We start from the raw sequence: 9,397 nt of genomic DNA, 5'->3' as shown, positions 1-9,397 counted from the left end.
CTTGCAGCTGATCTGGAAATTTCAGCTGGTGCAAAATACAGCTGTGTCACCAGTGGGGGCACACATCTAACTGGTGCTGCGTCAATTGCACTGGCTACTGATTGAGCACCAGATCCAATTCAAGGTTTGGATTCTGACCTTTAAAGGCTTGAACGGCCAGGGACCAACTTGCAAGGCCAGGGACCAGGGGCCACCAGGGACAGGGCTACGCTTTTTGGTGCCATAGGCACCAAAGTTGTTTGCTGCTGCCCAGATGTGTGCACTGGGGGGTGGGGCTGTGCTGGCTTCAGCAGCGGTGACATCAGGTCCTTCCTTCCTTGGGGCAATGTCAGTGTCTGGCTGCCCTCCCTGGGAGTAGTCCCACCACATGCCACCTGGAGAAAGTGAGCCAGCAGCCTGGAGGGGGACTCACCTGCCCACCCACCTCCCTCTTGGTTCTCTGCTTCCTAAGTCCAGCCAGTGATTTGGAGGCAGGCTGCAGCCTCTCTGCTGTGCTGGTCCAGTGCATTGCTTCTCCTTCCCATGGCTGGCCTAGTGCCTGTTATGCTGCTGCAGCAGCGGTTGCACCTGGCCTAGTCTGGCCCACACCCCTTCTCCTCTATGGTGGTGCTGTTGGCAGCTCCGCAATGGCACTGCTAGTCACTGACGGTCATTCCCAAGCATCCATGGGGGCATTGGAGAGGGTTCACAGGGTAGACAAAGGCACAGGAACCAATAGGGAAGGTGGGAGGAGATTAAGTGCTGGGCAAGAGGACTGCCCAGTCAAATGTTGGTCTGCACAAAAGAAGAGTGGGCAGCCAGGCACAGTGCTGGCCGATGGTCCAGTGGCATGCAGAGTGGAAAGCACTTGTGGGCAGTGTTCCCTCTAAGCTGAGTTACCATGAGCTAGCTCACAGGTTTTTAGCTTCAAGCTCACACATTTTTGTCCTAGCTCAGGAAGGATCCCCAGAGCACACTAATTTATGCAGTAGCTCACAACTTTAATGCCAGTAGCTCACAAAGTAGAATTTTTGCTCACAAGACTCCTCATCTTAGAGGGAACATTGCTTGTGGGCAATCATGAAGAGGAAGGGTGCCGCACAGGGCTCTCTGCACAGACAGCACTGGCAGTGCCCAGGCTAGGGCACAGCAGGGTGCCCATGATGACCCTAGCTGAGGTGCCTGGCATTGAGGAGAGCCAAGAGAGACTAAAGTGGAATTGAGTGTTCTTGTTATTAGGCAAGAGAGGCAGCTTCAGGGATGGCAACACACACCTTGTAAGTGAAAGCCCTGGGCAGCACCTAACAGGAAACAGCAGGCACCCAAAAGGGTGCCACTGCTTCTGCCAATACTAACCATGCTTGCAATTGGTGTGGAAAGACAAAGCTGAGACACCCAGAGGTGGTTGTGGGCAGCTTCTGCCCTCAGTGGCTCTGAGGCTTAGCCATGAAAGGCTCTGCAGCCTGCTCCATTGGCTGGCAGCTGGCTGGCTGCTTATAAGGAGGGTGAACTGAGGTGGCAGAGACAGCCAGAGGTGGATGGCAGGAGGTTCTCTCACAAGCAGGGCTGGTGTGCTGCTAGAGTAGGGACTCCCACCCCTGCCACCATGAGTCATGTGTAAAAAAAAAGCAAAGGTAGTCGCCTGTGCAAGCACCAGTCATTTTTGACCCTGGGGTGACATTGCTTTCACAACGTTTTCATGACAGACTTTTTGATTTTTAAAAAGTTTTATTGATTTAAACTACAAAACAGAAGCATTGCAGAGGATACATAAAAAGAGGGGGAAAGAGGGGAAAGGGACCTTGCAGAGTGGGAGAAACAGAAACCAGTACAAATATATCAGTTATAATTCCACCTCCCAATATAATACTCAAATCTTCCTACCTACAAGTATAAAAATCTCCTTAAATGTTACCTGGTAAAAGAAGAAAGAAATCACTTTCTTCTTTTACCAGGATAAAAAAAAAAGAATAATTCTTTTAATAAACTAGTAAAGCAATATACAACAAAACAACTCTTCTTAAACACAAAGTAAATATAGCCAGTTAGTTAAAAAAAAATTCTTACAAGACTGTCTCAACCTCAAATTTTACTAATTTAACTTATGCATATAACAAGCACAAATTAGGTTGTTAATTTAGCAAAATCCTTATTGAAGGAAGCACATACAAATCCTTTCTTTGTTCATAGCAAATTACATGAGATACATCAAATACAACTAATTACTTTGTCTATCTCTGTCTAAACCATTTCTCCTGCTAACGTATTTAAAGCAGATCTGTCAAATTACCAAGTCTGTCAAATTCTGCAGCAGTTATGCTATCGGCCTTTTCACCGTTGATCCTATTTTCATATCATTAGAAACAATCTCACTAAATGGGCAAACTGTCAGTATATCTACTACATAGAGAATTACGTTAATTAAACTCATTAACATCACTTTTACAAGATCTCTCTTATTCTTTTAAAGTTTAACATCTGTTCATTATTAATAATTACATGTTTACTTATTCACTAGGAGAAGAAGAAAAAAAAACCAAACAGATTCCAGAGTCCTTCCCAAGGATTAAAAACTTTTATGTTCCTTTAGTTTCTGAATCCAAATTGTATCAGAGGCAGCCCATTTGTCCACAATTTATCTTTTGGTTTCACCTTACACTTCTTAGTCAGAGTTCCTTGTTCAGCCATTCACCAAAGCAGAAGCAAAAAATCTATAATCCTTTTTCCGAATAGCCTTCCAAATCCAAATTTGTTGATTAAAGTGCAGTTTTTCTCTTCTCAACATGGCCTGCCTCCTCAACCACCGCAAAAAGAATTCATTGCCATTTTCCCTTTTCCATTTGTTTTTATTACAGCTTAACTTCCGGTGTAGTTTTGAAAATGCGTAAGAGGAGACCATCTTCTTTTTCCTTTGTTTGTTTCGCATAGTAACAGTTTCCCCTTTTGCTTTCACTGCCACCAATTCACTCTATTTAGTGATGAACCCCTGTAGATTTGCCATTTCATTAGCTGTCGGATCTTCTTCGCTCAAATCATTAGCTGTGAGCATAAAATAATCTTTAAGAAACTGCGTAAATGAAATAAAATCTTCCTTCAAAGATCTGAGATTTGTGCAAATATCTTTTCCATGTGCCATTTCATTAAATGGTGCCATATTAAGACTCAGATTGTGCATTCAAAACTCATAGGTCAGATTGTATTTTTGCTTCTCTCCTGTTAGTCCCTATTTTACAACAGTTTCAACTAAAGTTTTAAGAGGCATTATTTCAGTTACAGTTAGATAATAGAAACAGAACTCTTTTCTGTATATCTCCTTTGTGTTCAGATCGTATCGCAAATTCTTGATAATCTCTGTAATATATATCCAATTAAAGTCCAGGTCAATTTTAATAATTATATTCAAACCAGTTTAAATAGTCAAGACTGCTCATGACATTCTGAGGCCTTTTAAAGTAATCCTTGAGATAATCTTTTGTTGATATGCAGAGTGACCCATCAGGGGGGTAAAGTTAGAAAAAACACCTACTTGTTAAGTAGAGTCATCACTTTAGAAGTGGGAAAATGTTGCTTTAAAGATGTATTGGAGAAAGTGAAAGCAGAAAAGTGATTGGGAGTTCTTCTTTTTCTGCTGATATAGCAGCTTTCATAGCCGCGGAGCTTCAGGACACACAACGAGCACAGAGGGCAGTTGCTGCTGACCCCCTCCCCACCGTGAAGTTCCCATGCCGAAGAGAACACCCTCCAGGCCTTCCCTATAGGAGGATCACTTCTGTGACCCCCTCCAACGACCAGACTCAGAGTTGCCGCAGTGAGAAAATCTGCAGGCAACTCTGAAGCCAAGATGATGGATCCAGGAACTTCACAGCAGACTTTTTACGGGGTGGTTTGCCATAGCCTTCCCCAGTCATCTACACTTTCCCCCAAGCAAGCTGGATACTCATTTTACTGACCTCGGAAGGATGGAAGGCTGAGTCAACCTCGAGCCGGCTACCTGAGCCAGCTTTTGCTGGGATCGAACTCAGGTTGGGGCTCTTCACGAGTCATGTAGGGAGAACCCAATTCGGCATCCCCATGGGCAGGCAACAGCCTTAAGTCACCTAGTGGGCACTTTGGCCCTGGAGACCACCTCTACCCATATGTGCCCCAGAGAACCTTGTGCTTGACTGAACAGCATCTACCGGTTGTCTCTAGCCCAAGGGACATCTATCTAGCCTTGACTAGGGCCAAGGCCTTTTGGACCCCAGCCCTAGCCATTTGGAACAAGTTCCCATGAGAGCAGGACCCTGCAGCATCTATAACCACTCTGCAGAGGCTGTGAGATGGAGCTGGTCCTTCAGGCCTTTGGTTGGGGCTGAGGACGTCCAATGAAGCTGGCCTCCCTTGCTGAAGCTTTTGCATTATTCTTCGACCAATATTAAGAAGATCCCTGTTCTTATATTGTGTTATCTACTTATTTTAAATCTTGTTATATATCTATTAATATATGTATTTTATCTATCTTGATGTGATCTCCCCTGAGCCCATCCACCAGGAGGGTGAAATACAAGCTGAAACAAACAAACAAAGAAACAAAAATCTTCAGGAATTTGACAACCTAGAGCTGGCAACCCTAATCAGATTTGTTCTCAGCGCATTCTCCTTTTGGGAGCCAAAATAGGATAGCAAAGGACCCTTCTCCTGTCTTTTGCTGATATAGCCAAGCTTGGTATGCTGTGATTGCCAAGCAACAAGCACTGAGGACATCTATGGCTTAAAGCTATAGGCGCTCTTTTTATCATTTTCAGATTTTTTAAAGCTGCTCAGGTGTTTTTTTGGGGTTTTATTTTTTAGATTTCAGATTTTTGTAAACCTGGGCCCCTTTGCAGGTTTGTAGAAAGATCTGCCTTGCTTGTTCACAGGGGTGTAGCCAGGATTTTCAAGATCAAGGGGCTTTACAAATTCAGGGAGCACTTGTGAGGTCCCCTGCCCCCCTCTGCCAGTATGTGACAATAACCCCCCCCCCTCCAGGTTCTCTCTGGGGGCCACCATACTCACCTGCCAGCCTCAGTCAAGGCTCCTCTTCCTCCTATGAGCTTGCCTGTTCACAGTCAGTGGATTTAACTATCCAAAGATATCCTGACTGTACTGTTAGAATATAAAATGCAGCAAATGATTCTGAGCTAATAAATGGAAGTTAACACCTTTTTTGGGGATTCTTTTTTTGTATTTGTATGTGTGCACATGTTTGCACATGCCTAGAAGTCATGGCAACTTCTGGTGACCCCTACTGTGGCATGGAGGATGTTCTGCCTCTGCCTCCCACTCCTGCTATTCCTTGGAGGTCTCCCTTTCAAATATTTGCTAGGGTTGACCCTGCTTAGCTCCCGAGTTCCAACAAGATTGGGCTTGCCCAGACTACCCAGGTCAGGGCAGAAGCTTACAAGTTTAAGATATCAGATGATGTGTTAGTGGGATAAAATCAATGGTTAGAATATTGGTTTGTCATTAATAAGGAGTGACTGACAACTGAACATTAGCTTAAATATGGGTTATATGATCACAAGCTTTCCACATTTTCACACCCACTTTCTTTACACCGTTTATTTACTCTTTGCCTTGTGTTGTTTAATTTTATTATTATTATTCATTAATCAAAGCATGGCAGACATCCAGGAAAGCACTCAGGAGCATTTTCTGTTCACCTACTCAATTTCAAAATACAACAATTCATCATTCCCTGAATCCGACTGCTTTGGATTTTTGTGTCACTCAGCCGAAGTAAAGTGGGAAATGACTACTATGGAAGTTTAAGGCTCAAAATTAAATGGCTGGTGGAAAAAAGATGATAGCAAATGTTACGTGCCATGTCTTCCTTTAATTATGGATTTGAAATTCATACAAAAATGAGAATAAAAGTTCAGGACTCAGCTAAATCCAACAAGTATACATTTAAGTACCAGGGAGATAATCTTATCATTCGACTCAGCACTTTGTGCAGTTTGGCATGTGATAGTTCATGAAAGTCATTGACAATTTGGAATGGATTCAAAGGAGAGCCATAAAGATGATAAACACATCCAGGGGCAACAGTACATGAGCCAAAATTGAATGAATCTGGGCACATTTAGCCCAGGGATAGAAGCAGAAAAAGGCAGAGACAAATGCTGAGGAAGTCACTGTATTTTGTGTGTGCCCCTGTGAATGTATGTTTCTGTTCACATTTTGTTTACATAATTGTTAACAACATTTTCTAGCCAAAGGTGGCAAGCAGGAGAATTATTTTATTCTATTACGGTTAATATTCCCACACTACCTGAAAAGATCCATATATAGGGATGGGTATAAAATGCATTTTTGCAATTTGGTTTGTGGTTCATGACTGAACCATGAACTAAACCACAAACCAATAGGTTAGTTTGCAAACTGAACTGGTTCATATTGGTTCGTGACCCTGCTTTCTTTTCCCCACTGCTTTTTGCAGGGATCAGAATGCAGGGGTTTAAATGGCTCCAAACTTGCTCCTCACCTCTCAGCTGTTTTTTTTGTGAAGAGCAGAAAGCTAGGGTTTAAATGGCTTGGAGCTAGAAAGAAGTGAAACTGTTAACAACTATTAATATTTATTCTCTATTTACCATATTTTTTTTAAGTGACAGAAAGAGAATGACAGTTCTACCCTGCCTGCAGAAAAAAGTACAAGAAGCAAATGGTTCAAACTGAAGAATATTGCACACAAAATATCTTCCTCTTTTCTTGAAGAAACCAGGCCAGTGCCGACTTCATGAGAAGAGGGGAATTGGGTTTACTCTGTTTCTCTTCCATCCTGTTTTTTTGCATGCTGCGATTGGTGAGAAGCAAGGCATTGCTCACTCCTGTCACTAGGCTGTCAGATGGGCTAAGACCTAGTTTGTTACAGCAGCACTTCCTATCTTACAGAATACAAAAATAAGTAAAGACTCTGTGAGCAATTTGTGGTTGGACAACATGCCTATCTCATATCTGCTTGAATCACTGCCTCTCTCCTACCTCATACTGCCTCTCACCTACCTCTGACTTCACCAAGGAATTAATTAGAAATGTGAACAGGTGACTGCAGACATTGCAGAAAAAATGGCCATTATGGGCATAGTTCATTCCAATATAAAAGATGGAAGACATTTCATTAGAACAAGTTATACTTCAGATATGAATGGTGTGATTGACTTACATTTCAGCTTTCAAAATGTCTGCGTCTTCTCCAAACATGAAACTCCCAAAATGAGGCTATTATGCTTGTACTTACTCAAGAAGAATTTCCAGTTTCCATTTGGGTTGGGTGGAGGTGTTGATATGTGCTCTGTAAATAATTCCTTTTGTTTTTTAGTTTGTTTTATCATCCAGTTTTATTTTCAGAGTCATTGGCTTGTAGTCTGTATAAGGGCTTTTTTCCTGGAAAAAGAGGTGATGGAACTCTCAACAGGGAAATAAAGGAGAAAGACATAGGTGCCCCTCATGAACTTTTAAACATTTTTTTGAGAATTTTGTTTCTACAAAGAGGTTTCACAACTTGATCCCACTGCATTCCCCAGAAAAAAAAGTCCTGGTCTGTTTTATCATGAAGTAGTCGCCTTTGAGAGCCTCATGTGTGTTGTTGTTGATGGTGGTGGTGGTCTTTCTGAAGTCACTGTCCTTAGCTTTAGCTTAATTACCTAGGTGGGATAAGGGAGAGGGGAGAGAGTTGAGCTGGTAGGCAATAGAAGATTTGCAGTAGGAGACATAGATATATATTTATTATCTTTTTTTTTTTACAATTTTTCCAGTTACTTTGTTGCCTTTTTAAATTACTTGTTTGCTTGCACCTCTATCTGTATTCACAGGCTTCCCCCCCTTTTAATTTTCTGCGTAATTAATTAATTTGTTTGTTTGTAATGTCTAAGAAAAGAGGCTAACATTTGAGGACTTTTCCATGCCATTCTCCAAGCAAAGTAAACTTTTAAAAAATCTATGTTAAAAGTAATAATATATTTCAAGTTCTGCAAAAGAGTATTGAGAGTATTGAGGATCCATTATTCATGGAAGGGAAGGGCAATTTGGCAGGAAGCTGTAATCCTTTAGACTTTGGCGCACTTATTAATGATATACCCCTTCAGATAGTTTTCATGAACCAGAACTCTTTCTGAAGGCTAATGGAGATACCTTTATTTTAAATATATTAGCATCACAAACATATCTGCTGAGACGTTGAAGAAAATTTATGAGAAAACAGGTGCCCTAACAGGCTTCTTGTTCTGGGAGATTTCAATGTCCACATGGATGAACCTGCTGCCTCTATTCAGGCCTCAGAACTGGTGTCTTTAATGGTGGCACCAGGACTCAACCAAGTGGTTTCAGGCTGCACACATCGGGCAGGTCACACATTAGATTTGATCTTTAGTATGGGGTTGAAATGTGGATCTGACCTCAAAAGAAGAGGTGCCATGGTCAGACCACTTGGTTTTGAAGGTCCAGTCAGATATTCCTGCTCCTCCCTGTCTAGGCAGTGAGCTGATTTTTTGCTTGCCTGTGGAGACTGATGGATCCCATATGGTTCCAGAATGCTCTGCGAGATCCACAGCCCTTCTGCATCTCTTTAGATGAGCTGGTAGGAGACTGGAATTCCTGTCTCACTGAAGTTATCAATGAGATTGCATGATGACATCCTCTACAGTCCCATAAGAAATCACCCTCCGGTATACAGAAGAACTCAAGAGAGATGAAACAGGAGCTTTAATGACTAGAGCGAATTTGGTTGCATACTTGTGAAGAAGAAACAAAGACGACGAAGAAGATGATGATACTGGATTTATATCCCACCCTATACTCTGAATCTCAGAGTGGTCACAATCTCCTTTACCTCCCCCCCCCCCCCACAACAGACACCCTGTGAGGTAGGTGGGGCTGAGATAGCTCTTACAGCAAGTGCCCTTTCAAGGACAACTCCTACAAGATCTATGGCTGACCCAAGGCCATTCCAGCAGCTGCAAGTGGAGGAGTGGGGAATCAAACCAGGTTCTCCCAGATAAGAGTTCACACACTTAACCACTGTACCAAACTGGCTTTCAGCATGAACTGAGCATGAACATCTCATAGGATGCTTATGAAATCCTATGAGATAGCGGTGAAGGCTGCAAAGAGGGAGTTCTACTCTGTCTCCATCACATCTGTGGGCTCACACCAGACTCAATTGTTTAGAATAATTCAGTCACCAACATCCCACATGACAAGAGGTTCAAAGAGAGGTAGTAATTCAGCTGTTGGTTCAGAGGTGTTCATGAGCTTTTTCATGGATACCTGTTGCACTGTTGTGACTTACCAGCCAATCTTGATGCAGTTAGTGAACTGGAGGCCTCTTGGCCACCTTTGGGTTCAGTTTGCAACTCTTTCAGATGACTCTCTTCTTCTGACGTTGACAGAGTCCTGAATG

Source organism: Heteronotia binoei, chromosome 8 (assembly GCF_032191835.1).
Source record: "Heteronotia binoei isolate CCM8104 ecotype False Entrance Well chromosome 8, APGP_CSIRO_Hbin_v1, whole genome shotgun sequence".
NCBI lineage: Eukaryota > Metazoa > Chordata > Lepidosauria > Squamata > Gekkonidae > Heteronotia > Heteronotia binoei.
The sequence above is the reverse complement of the archived record's forward strand: the minus strand, read 5'-3'. Positions refer to the sequence as shown.